This window comes from Budorcas taxicolor, chromosome 11, assembly GCF_023091745.1.
Source record: "Budorcas taxicolor isolate Tak-1 chromosome 11, Takin1.1, whole genome shotgun sequence".
NCBI classification, from domain to species: Eukaryota; Metazoa; Chordata; class Mammalia; order Artiodactyla; family Bovidae; genus Budorcas; species Budorcas taxicolor.
The window spans coordinates 39,945,909-39,958,556 of record NC_068920.1 but is presented as its reverse complement, the minus strand read 5'-3'; the positions used below and the strand labels follow the sequence as shown (position 1 = coordinate 39,958,556).

At 42.3% G+C, this 12,648-nt stretch overlaps 1 protein-coding gene across 1 annotated transcript in view; it reads right to left on the bottom strand.

Annotated features, from left to right (window-relative positions):
• RCAN2 (regulator of calcineurin 2) overlaps positions 1–12,648 on the bottom strand; it is a 274,691-nt gene that overhangs the window by 261,477 nt on the left and 566 nt on the right. The window lies entirely within an intron of this gene.

Sequence of the window (12,648 nt, the reverse complement as noted above, 5' to 3'; positions counted from 1 at the left end):
AACTCTATCTACTGTATGAACTCGACTTCACAAAAACATGTCTATCACAAAGACTGAAAAGAAATTCATCAAAATGTGAGTAGTAATGATCATTTGCTCATGGTAATACATGTGATTTTAATTTTCTCTTGTTATACCATTTGAATACAGAGTTCCAAAGAATAGCAAGGAGAGATAAGAAAGCCTTCCTCAGTGATCAATGCAAAGAAATAGAGGAAAACAGCAGAATGGGAAAGACAAGAGATCTCTTCAAGAAAATTAGAGATACCAAGGGAACGTTTCATCCAAAGATGGGCTCAATAAAGGACAGAAATGGTATGGACCTAATAGAAGCAGAATATATTAAGAAGAGGTGGCAAGAATACACAGAGGAACTTTACAAAAAAAGATCTTCACGACCCAGATAATCATGATGGTGTGATCACTCACACTCACCTAGTGCCAGACATCCTGGAATGTGAAGTCAAGTGGGCCTTAGGAAGCATCACTACGAATAAAGCTAGTGGAGGTGATGGAATTCCAGTGGAGCTAATTCAAATCCTGAAAGATTATGCTGTGAAAGTGCTGCACTCAATATGTCAGCAAATTTGGAAAATTCAGCAGTGGCCATGGGACTGAAAAAGGTCAGTTTTCATTCCAATCCCAAAGAAAGGCAATGCCAAAGAATGCTCAAACTACTGCACAACTGCACTCATCTCACACGCTAGTAAAGTAATGCTCAAAATTCTCCAAGCCAGGCTTCAACAACACATGAACCGTGAACTTCCAGACGTTCAAGCTGGTTTTAGAAAAGGCAGAGGAAACAGAGATCAAATTGCCAACATCCACTGGATCATCAAAAAAGCAAGAGAGTTCCAGAAAAACTTCTATTTCTGCTTTATTGACTATGCCAAAGCCTTTGACTGTGTGGATCACAGTAAACTGTGGAAAATTCTGAAAGAGATGGGAATACCAGACCACCTGACCTGCCTCTTGAGAAACCTATATGCAGGTCAGGAAGCAACAGTTAGAACTGGACATGGAACAACAGACTGGTTCCAAATAGGAAAAGGAGTACATCAAGGCTGTATATTGTCACCCTGCTTTTTTAACTTATATGCAGAGTACATCATGAGAAATGCTGGGCTGGAAGAAGCACAAGCTGGAACCAAGATTGCCAGGAGAAATATCAATAACCTCAGATATGCAGATGGCACCACCCTTATGGTAGAAAGCAAAGAAGTAAAGAGCCTCTTGATGAAAATGAAAGTGGAGAGTGAAAAAGTTGGCTTCGAAGATCATGGCATCCGGTCCCATCACTTCATGGCAAACAGTTGGGCAAACAGTGGAAACAGTAGCAGACTTTATTTTGGGGGGCTCCAAAATCACTGCAGGTAGTGACTGCAGCCATGAAAATTAAAAGACGTTTACTTCTTGGAAGGAAAGTTATGACCAACCTAGATAGCATATTAAAAAGTAGAGACATTACTTTGTCCACAAAGGTTTCTCTAGTCAAGGCTATGGTTTTTCCAGTAGTCATGTATGGATGTGAGAGTTGAACGATAAAGAAAGTTGAGTGCTGAAGAACTGATGCTTTTGAACTGTGGTGTTAGAGAAGACTCTTGAGAGTCCCTTGGACTGCAAGGAGATCCAACTATTCCATCCTAAAGGAGATCAGTCCCGGGTGTTGATTGGAAGGAATGATGCTGAAGCTGAAACTCCAGTACTTTGGCCACCTGATGCGAAGAGCTGACTCACTGGAAAAGACTCTGATGCTGGGAAAGATTGAGGGCAGGAGGAGAAGGGGATGACAGAGGATGAGATGGTTGGATGGCATCACCGACTCGATGGACATGGGTTTGGGTAGACTCTGGAAGTTGGTGATGGACAGGGAGGTCACAAAGAGTTGCGACTGAGCGACTGAACTGAACTGAACTGATACCATTCTAAGTCTTCCGAGAATTTTATAGAAAGCACATATGTCTGAGGGGCTTCCCAGTTGGCCCAGTGGTAAAGAATCTGCCTGCAGATGCAGGAGATGCAAGAGATGTGGGTCTGATCTCTGGCGGGAAGATCCCCTGGAGCCAGGAAATTACATCCCACTCCAATATTCTTGCCTGGGAAATTCCATGGGCAGAGAAGCCTGGAAGGCTTCAGTCCATGGGGCTGCAAAGAGTCACACATGACTGAGCATACACACACACACACACGTCTGAGAAAAAGGAATTACTTTGAACACTCAAGGCAGAGGGTCCCTGGTTTTCCTCTGAGTGGACAGACTCCAGCAGACACTGGGAAATATCTCTAGCTTTTTAGAGCAGACGCCAAGTACCACTTGTCACTCACACTTGACATAAACTTGATGTAAACCCGGTGATGACTTTCTGCCCTCTACAGCATGCCTATGCCTCCCTCGACCTTGTCTTTGACTTTCAGCCTTCCTTGTTTATATAGAAACACCCCTCTGGCAGCCTCCTCTCTCTGTGAACCATGCTCTCCACGCCCCCTTCACCAGCAGGACTCAGTTCCATGGCCTGATCAGCCTTCTCCTGGTCCAGCCTGGTTGAGTCTTGGTACTGACAACAAGCCAGTTACCCTTGAAAGATACGGCATCATAATAAAACTACCAAAGCCTAGAGGAAGGAAGTGCAGTTTTCTTAACACATTCTAAGAAAAATATCATATGATGTCACTTACATGTGGAATCTAAAAAAGGGATACAAATGAACTTATGTATAAAACAGAATAGACTCACAGACACAGAAAACAAACTTATGGTTACCACAGGGGGAAGGGCGGAGTAATTAGGAGTTTGGGAATAATACATACATATTATTATATATCAAACAGATAAACAAGGACCTACTGTATAGCACAGGGGACTCTGCCCCATATTTTTGTGGCAACCTGGCTGGGAGGGGAGTTTGGAGGAAAAAGGATACATGTATTAATATATTCATGGCTGAGTCCCTTTGCTGTCCACCTGAAACTATCACAACCTTGTTAACCAGCTCTACTCCAATATAAAATAAAAAGTAAAAAAAAAAAAAAAAGACAGCCCTGTCACAAAAGACCATATACTGTATGATTCTAGAATATATATGAAATGGAATTTATATGAAATGTTCAGAATGGGAAAATATGGAGTTACAGAAAATGAATTAGTGCTTGTCTTGGGATAAAAAGAGATGAGGAATCACTCTAATGGGTACAGGGTTTCTTCTTGAGAGGGTAAAAATGCTCTAAAATTGGATTACAGTGGTAACTGTATAACTTGTAAATATGCTAACAACATTGACTTGTACATGTTAAATGAGTGAATGTATGGTATATGAATTATAGCTCAATAAAGCCATTTATAGAAAGAGAAAACTATTTTGTAATAACCTATAGGGAAAAACAATCTGAAAAAAAAATATATATATACACAAATATACAACTGAATCACACTGAAGTACATCTGAAACTAACACATTATAAATCAACTATATTTCAATTTAAAAAATAAATACAATCTAAAAATAAGCAAAATGCATTCTATAAAAGTATTTTATAGCGAGTGAACTTCCTTCCTCTCACAGACCTGGTGCTATTAATATATCAGGCCCAATTGTATCTGAGCTCTTAGGAGGTCCCTACTGTGACAATCACCCTTAACAATGGTGCAGAGAACTCTGTCTCAGTGCACCTTCGAAGCCTCATAGCATTTCACCCTCACAACGCTGTGAGCCTGGGAGATCAAGGATTATTTTCCTAATTGTACCAATAAGAAAATTGCAACTCAAGAGTCCAAGCACTGAGTGGCTTATGGCCCCTGATCCTCCAAGCGTGCTCCTCTGTAAATAGTGATGATAATACCCACGTGGGGGAGTCGTTGTAAGGATTAAATGAGATAACGTATGCAGCCTGCTTAGAATCGTGTTTGGAACAGGGGCAGCATTCAGCAAATGCCAACTCCTGTGACTGTTAGGTCAATGGGAAGCTCAAGGTTACATAGCTGGGAAGTGACAGCGCTAGGCTGGGAAGTCAGGCTGTTTCATGCCAAGTCCACGCTTTTTATACTCTATTCCTAACACCCTAAGAGGAGTATTAAAGCATGGTCCACACCCTCACAGAACTTACAATATTTAGTATCAGGCATATCTCAATCACGTGAGACAATAAAGCAGTGACTCCCACAAAGAACTAAGGCAACAGTAATAGAAACTAGGATACAGCTCTCAAACTACAGAAGTCTTTTGTTCAACAGCTACCATTCTAGCATCTTCTGTGTACACTCCAAAGCTCAGGAATCCCCTTGTTTCATCCCTGCTTCAAAGTGATTGGAGATGGGGAAATCAGACATGAAAATTAAGTCCCTTCCCATCCTGACTATAGAAGACACTTTCCATGGGCATCCTGAACTGCCAGAAGTTTGAGCTATCTTTGGAAACTTGTCTTTAACTTCTAGAAAGTACCACTCATAAACACACATATATGCTTTAAGGGACTTCAGAACAGCTTCAGTTGAGTCTAAGGCTGCTTCTCCCTTTTGAAAAGAATCCTCAACTCGCTTAATTAATTTTAGCCACAACATGACACCTGGCCGTTTGTAACATAAAAGCTTCTCAGAAGCACCGCATGTGCACAGACATACACTGAGTAGGAAGTCACTCTGCCTTCTGTACATGTGGTGCCAGAACCGTGGAGTCCAGGGTCACTAACCTTAAGCAATACTACTTCTTCACAGCAATTTTGGCCTATTTATCTGACAAAAGAAGAGTTTAAAAGTTTGTGTTGTGGAATGTTGATATTTCATATCTAAGAGAGTAATGTATCAGTGAAGTTGAGATCCATGTTTTGCAAGGTATTTAATGCTCTGTGCGTTTCCATATATATATTATTACTTTCTAAGAGACAGAGAAATAAATGATGATCACTAAGAGGTGGCCCTTAGTAAAACTGTGAAGTACATGTACAGTTTTGTCCAACCCTTTGCGACCCCTTGGACTGTAGCCCACCAGGCTCCTCTGTCCTGGGATTTTTCAGGCAAGAATACTGGAATGGGCTGCCATTTCCTCCTCCAGTTAAACTGCAAAGTAAGAGGAGCTTACCTTTGGAAACACTCTACCTCCCTTTTCTGCACGTTTGTTATCCTGGAAGTGAGGTGTAAGGAACACACACACCCCGCCCCCCCACCGCCCCGCAACTCACTGAGCATCTTCAGTTGGACAGACTCATGTGCACTGTCTGCTCCACATAGTCTGTTTCACTCCTTACAACAAACACCCTTACAACACATGTATTCATTGCCCCCATTATTCAGAGATAAGGAAATGGAATCTCACAGAATTTAAGTGACACGTCTCAAATAAACTGGCCAGTGACTATGGAGATTCCTCCACTTCATGCCAGTTTGGGTTTCTCCTGCCTGAACTGGGTTCTCCCAACCTCAGACGCCCCCATCAGCTCTGGCATTATGGACACTATAGTTCCCATCAAGCTGTTATGAACAGGCCGTCACTTAGAGTTCATCCTCTTAAAACAGGAATAGGTCCTGTTTCCATTCTGAAAGGGACCAGGCAAGCATGATCTTAACCCAAATCTACAACTCTAATACTATAAATCTGAGACAAGATGGCAGGACTTCAGAATGCTGAGACTCTTTAGAGATCATCTGGTCAACCTCTTCCCCCTGACTACACAGATTTAACAAACTAAAGCTTGAGAGGGGATGGAGCTTTGCAGAGGTCACCCCACAAATTATGTGCCAGGCCCAGATGAGAGCCAAAACTTCTCATCAGTCCTGTTCTCTTTTGTGGCATCAGTCACAAACATTCAAACATGGGGTAAAAATATACATTGTAGGCTAAAGAGGAATGAGTTCAACATTATTAATTCATACTGGCTAGTCAGACTGCCCAAGTTTAAACTCTGGGTGCCCTTCTCACTAACTGTGTAACCTGGATAAGGTACCCTCTCTCTGCCTTGGGTTCCTTATCCATCATATGAGAATCACAATAGTGTCTGCCTCATAAGGTTACCATGAGGATCAAACATGATAATCCATGTTGAGCTCCACCTTCTTCGCACTTGGCATTTGTAAGCTCTGAATAAATGTTAGATATTATTACTATCATTAAAATTATTACTCTTATCAATACTGCAGATAATTTCAGATGAGTGCATGCTAAGTCATTTCAATCATGTCTGACTCTGTGATCCTATGGACTGTAGCCACCAAGCAAGGATACAGGAGTGAGCTGCCATGCCCTCCTCCAGGGTCTTCCCAACCCAGGGATCCAATCCACATCTCTTATGTCTCCTGCATTGACAGGCAGGTTCTTTACCACTAGCACCACCTGAGAATTTCAGATAATTGACAGCTAATACTTTCATTCTGGGGTAAGAAGGTGGCAACAACTTCCTGCTATCAAATTCATCTTCCTCTTCTCCAAAGGCAGCACTAGCCAGTCTTGGAGAAGGAAATGGCAGCCCACTCCAGAACTCTTGCCTGGAAAATCCCATGGACAGAGGAGCCTGGTGGGCTACAGTCCATGGGGTCCCAAAGAGTTGGACACAACTGAACGACTTCACTTTCACTTTTCACTTTCGTGCACTGGGGAAGGAAATGGCAACCCACTTCAGTATTCTTGCCTGGAGAATCCCAGGGACAGAGGAGCCTGGTGGGCTGCCGTCTATGGGGTAGCACAGAGTCGGACACAACTGAAGCGATTTAGCACAGCACAGCACAACACGGCCAGTCTTAGGAATGAAGGTAAGCTGGATGAGTGGAAGTTAGCACCAGGTATGAAGAAACTAACTCTGAAAATAAAACTGCCTGCCAGAGTATTTTTATTTGTATATTCAGAGTTAAAATCCCCCACCCTTCTCAAAATCACTCTTTCTCATTTACAGTTGACCTCCGCACAACGCAGGGGTTTAGGCGGCCCCACTCACCCACCTCTAAGTGGAAAATCCAAGTACTGCTGTATCTGATTCAAAAACAAAGGAACTGATAAATGACTCACCCAAGGGCAGGAAGCTGAAATGGTTTGGACAGAGTTGGGACTCCAACCCCAGATCTTTTGATTCCACATTTTGTGATCTCTAACTACACTTCGAATTTGCATTGTTCAAGGATGAACTGTACTTCCTTTCTTCTACCAGTTTTATTGAGATATAATTAACATAAACCATTGTATTAGTTTTAGGTATATACCAAATGATTTGATATATGTATATATTCTGAAATAATCACCACAATAAATTTAGTTGACATACATCACCTTCAGTTCAGTTCAGTTCAGTCACTCAGTCGTGTCCGACTCTTTGCGACCCCATGAATCGCAGCACGCCAGGCCTCCCTGTCCATCACCAGCTCCTGGAGTTCACTCAGACTCACGTCCATTGAGTCTGTGATGCCATCCAGCCATCTCACCCTCGGTCGTCCCCTTCTCCTCCTGCCCCAATCCCTCCCAGCATCAAAGTCTTTTCCAATGAGTCAACTCTTTGCATGAGGTGGCCAAAGTACTGGAGCTTCAGCTTTAGCATCATTCCTTCCAAAGAAATCCTAGGGCTGATCTCCTTCAGAATGGACTGGTTGGATCTCCTTGCAGTCCAAGGGGCTCTCAAGAGTCTTCTCCAACACCACAGTTCAAAAGCATCAATTCTTCGGCATTCAGCTGTCTTCACAGTCCAACTCTCACATCCATACATGACCACAGGAAAAACCATAGCCTTGACTAGACGGACCTTAGTCGGCAAAGTAATATCTCTGCTTTTGAATATGCTATCTAGGTTGGTCATAACTTTTCTTCCAAGGAGTAAGCGTCTTTTAATTTCATGGCTGCAGTCACCATCTGCAGTGATTTTGGAGCCCAAAAAATAAAGTCTGACACTGTTTCTACTGTTTCCCCATCTATTTCCCATGAAGTGATGGGACCAGATGCCATGATTTTCGTTTTCTGAATGTCGACCTTTAAGCCAACTTTTTCGCTCTCCTCTTTCACTTTCAGCAAGAGGCTTTTTAGCTCCTCTTCACTTTCTGCTGTAAGGGTGGTGTCATCTGCATATCTGAGGTGATTGGTATTTCTCCCAGCAATCTTGATTCCAGCTAGTGCTTCTTCCAGTCCAGCGTTTCTCATGATGTACTCTGCATATAAGTTAAATAAGCAGGGTGACAATAAAGCCTTGACGTACTCCTTTTCCCATTTGGAACCAGTCTGTTGTTCCATGTCCAGTTTTAACTGTTGCTTCCTGACCTGCATACAGATTTCTCAAGAGGCAGGTTAGGTGGTCTGGTATTCCCATCTCTTTCAGAATTTTCCACAGTTTATTGTGATCCACACAGTCAAAGGCTTTGGCATAGTCAATAAAGCAGAAGAATTTTTTTTCCTTATAGTGTGAACTTTTAAGATCTACTTTGTTCAGTTCAGTTCAGTTCAGTTCAGTTGCTCAGTCGTGTCTAACTCTTTGCAACCCCATGAGTTGCAGCATGCCAGGCCTCCCTGTCCATCACCAACTCTCGGAGTTTACTCAAATTCACGTCCATCGAGTCGGTGATGCCATCCAACCATCTCATCCTCTGTCATCCCCTTCTCCTCCTGCCCCCAATCCCTCCCAACATCAGAGTCTTTTCCAATGAGTCAACTCTTCGCATGAGGTGGCCAAAGTATTGGAGTTTCAGCTTCAGCATCAGTCCTAGCAATGAACACCCAGGACCAATCTCCTTTAGAATGGACTGGTTGGATCTCCTTGCAGTCCAAGGGACTCTCAAGAGTCTTCTCCAACACCACAGTTCAAAAGCATCAATTCTTCAGCACTCAGCTTTCTTCACAGTCCAACTCTCACATCTATACATGACTACTGGAAAAACCATAGCCTTGACGAGATGGACCTTTGTTGGCAAAGTAATGTCTCTGCTTTTTAATATGCTATCTAGGTTGGTCGTAACTTTCCTTCCAAGGAGTAACGTCTTTTAATTTCATGGCTGCACTCACCATGCTGCAATAGGTTTCTCAAGAGGCAGGTCAGGTGGTCTGGTATTCCCATCTCTCTCAGAATTTTCCACAGTTTATTGTGATCCACACAGTTAAAGGCTTTGGCATAGTCAATAAAGCAGAAATAGATGTTTTTGTGGAACTCTCTTGCTTTTTCCACGATCTAGCGGATGTTGGCAATTTGATCTCTGGTTCCTCTGCCTTTTCTAAAACCAGCTTGAACATTTGGAAGTTCACTGTTCACATACTGCTGAAGCCTGGCTTGGAGAATTTTCTACTTTCTTAGCAACTTTCAAATACACAATATAGTATTGTTAACTGTAGTCACCATGCTGTACATTACACTCCCAGAACATATGGATCTTATAACCAGAAGTTTGTACCTTTTGACCACCTTCAGCCATTCTGCCCATCTTCTGTCCTCTACCTCTGGCAACCAATGATCTATTCTCTGTATTTTTCATGAGTTTGGTTTTTATCAGACTCTACATATGAGATCATACAGTACTTAACTTTCTCTGACTTGTTCACTTGGCCCTCAAGCATTAACAATGCCCTCAAGGTGAACCCATGTTGTTGCAAATGGCAGAGTATCTTTTTTATGCCTGAGTAATATTCCACTATGTATATACATATATATACATACACACACTAAGTCATTTCAATATATACTAAGTCATTTCAACATATATATATATATACACACCACATTTTCCTCATCCACTCATCCATTAACAGGTATTTAAGTTGTTTCCATATCTTGGTTCATATAAATAATGCTGTCAAGAACATGAAAGTGCAGCTATCTTTACAAGTTACTATTTTCATTTTCTTTGCATGAATAACCCAAAATGGGACTGCTGGATAATTTGGTAGTTCTATTTTTAATTTTTTGAGGACTGTTTTCCATAATGGCTATACCAATTTACATTCCCACCAACAGTGACCCAGGGCTCCCTGTTCTCCACATCCTCATCAACACTTATGTGTGTCTTCCTCAGCTTCTTTCATTATTGTCTTATATTTTTCAGGGAACATGTCTCTCACCTCCTTGATTAAATTTATGCCCAGGCATTTTATTTTTTGGATGCAGTTATAAAATGGGATTGCTTTCTTAATTTCTCGTTCTGATAGTTCATTACTTTAGTATATAGAAATGCAACTGATATCTGTACACTGATTTTATATCCTGCAACTTTACTGAATCTGCTTATTAGTTCTAACAGTTTTTTTTAGTAGAATATTTAGGGTTTTCAACATGTAATGTCAGGTAATTTGCAAGCAGAAACAGTTTTAGTTCTTTTCTGATTTGAATGCCTTTTTTCCCTTGCCTAAATGCTCTGACTGGAACTTCCAGTACTGTACTAAAGAAAAGTGGCAAGAGTGGGCATCCTTGTCTTGTTCCTAATCTTAGAGGAAAAGATTCAGTTAAAATTTCACATCTTTCTCAAACCTAATCTTTCTCCTTGACTTTCCATCTCAATGAAAAGTCTGACCATCCATCTAAACATCTAAGCCTCTCCTTCCCCATCACCAGACACTTAGTGACCTAAAGCCAGTGATTCTCTCCCTCTGAAATGGCTTTTTGTAGTTCTCTCTTCTCTGTCCCCATTCTACCTGGTTCGGGCACAATTAATTTTACTTATTTTATTTTGTCTGGACTGCTCCGATGGTCTGAAATCTGAGCTCATACTTCTTTGCAAGCCCACCTACTTGCCACCTCCGAAGTCACTTTTGCAAGACAAATTAGATCAAATCATTTCTCCCATAAAAGCTGCATGGCTTCTCCTCCTCTGCAAGGTATATTCATAGCCCAGGCTCACCAAAACACCTCCTCCCAAACACTTCTGCCACCTCTTCACTGCAGAACACCTACCAGTTCTTTGAATGTGACCTTTCCTTCAACGTGGAACACCTAGCTCCTTCTCTACCGAGATCCGGTCCGAACATGAACTTCTCTGCAAGCTCTTCCAGACTCCCTGCATCCTTTCTTTCCTGGACTCTCACTGAGCTTGTTCCTATCTCCACTAAACCCTCACCATGATGATCACTTATTTTCTTATCCTTTCTGCTAGCCTGATTTCTGAAAGAAAAGCCTCATTCTTTTAGCCACTCGCACATGGGCTTCCCAGGTAGCACAGTGGTGAAGAATTTGCCTGCCAATGAAGGAGACACAGGAGATGGGAGTTCAATCCCTGTGGGGTTGGGGGGTGGGGCGGGAGGGAGAAGATTCCCTGGAGTAGGAAATCGCAACTCACTCCAGTATTCTTACCTGGAAAATCCCATGGACAGAGAAGCCTGGCAGGCTACAGTCCATGGCGTGAGTCGGATATGACTGAGTGTGTGCGCACATGAACGCAGGTACACACACACACACACACACACACAGGAACTACATAGCACACAGTAAATACTTAAATTAACTGCTGAATAAACTGAATGGATGGCACAAAAAATAAAAGGAATGGGAAAATGAGACCTCAGCAAACTAGCAAAGTTGATCTCAATAAAGCTAATTTCTATAATATATATGACTAATGCCAAAGATTATGCAAGCAATTTTTTTTAAAGTGGGATGTGTACTTGCAAATGACAGAACTCTCAAGTTCCCTCTTATGCTTGTTAACCCTTCCTCACTGGAGAGAGAGCCACCTCCTCCCAGACTTCCTTTGGTTCTGCAGCAGCTGCAAACAAGGCATTCTGAAAGCTCTCGAAATCTTCTAACTTTAGTTGAGGTCATGTTCCCTCATAAAACGCTAGGAACCGGCCTCAAGTAGTAGGTGCTCAATAAATGCTGATTTGGTTTGCAGTGGATTTGAAAACAACGAGCAACTCACATTTTAGACTAATGCAACACACTGATTGTACTCAAGATAATAGCTCTAAGGCTAAAGAAAATCAATGGGGAGACTGAAAAGCAGCCAAACGTTCACTCCTCTGCCTTGCTCCACAGTCAGTGCTTATCTGCTTCTTAATCCTTTATAGCTTCTAGGCTTTTCTTACTTCATCGTGTTCCTGGAATGCAGTGGGCCAGTTAGTGTTTCCCTGTGCTTGCAATATATTTGTTGTGTGTTTCGTGCTGATGTAATAGGTGTTAAAAATTGAGATGTGTTATTAAAAAATATACTAGCTTTCCTAAAGCCTCGCCCCTGCAAGACAGGTGGGATTCTGACTTAGGGAAGAGAGAAAGGTGGACTGGAATGCTCTAGCATCTTTCCTCTCCAATTGTGGGACATAGGTTAAAGGGAGCTCAGAAACTTGTTTTTACTAAAAGGATACTTTTTAAAAATGAGCTTTGGCAGCAGACTCATTAAATGTCCACTGAACACTTCCACCCTAATGTAGGAAATAGGAAAGATTCAAAGCATGCACTCCGCTGTAATTCACTTTGGGATGAGAAAAAGACAGCAGTGCCTTGGAGAATAAATCATTAACTAAAAGTCAAACCGAGACACCCTGGAAACCAGTGAGACCGGGAGGCAGGAGAGGGATCAGGCGGCTGGGGTTTGCCTGTTTTCCCTCCGGTGACTTCTAGAGCGAAGCATCCCACAGGCAGGAGGAACTCGGCACGCTGCGCTCCCTTCTATTTCACTTTTCAAACTTGAAGTTATTTTTAGATGACCCAAGCCCGCTAATCCCAGGCAGGACAATTCCCAGCCCGCTGCGCCTCAAAGCACCTTCCCCTCCC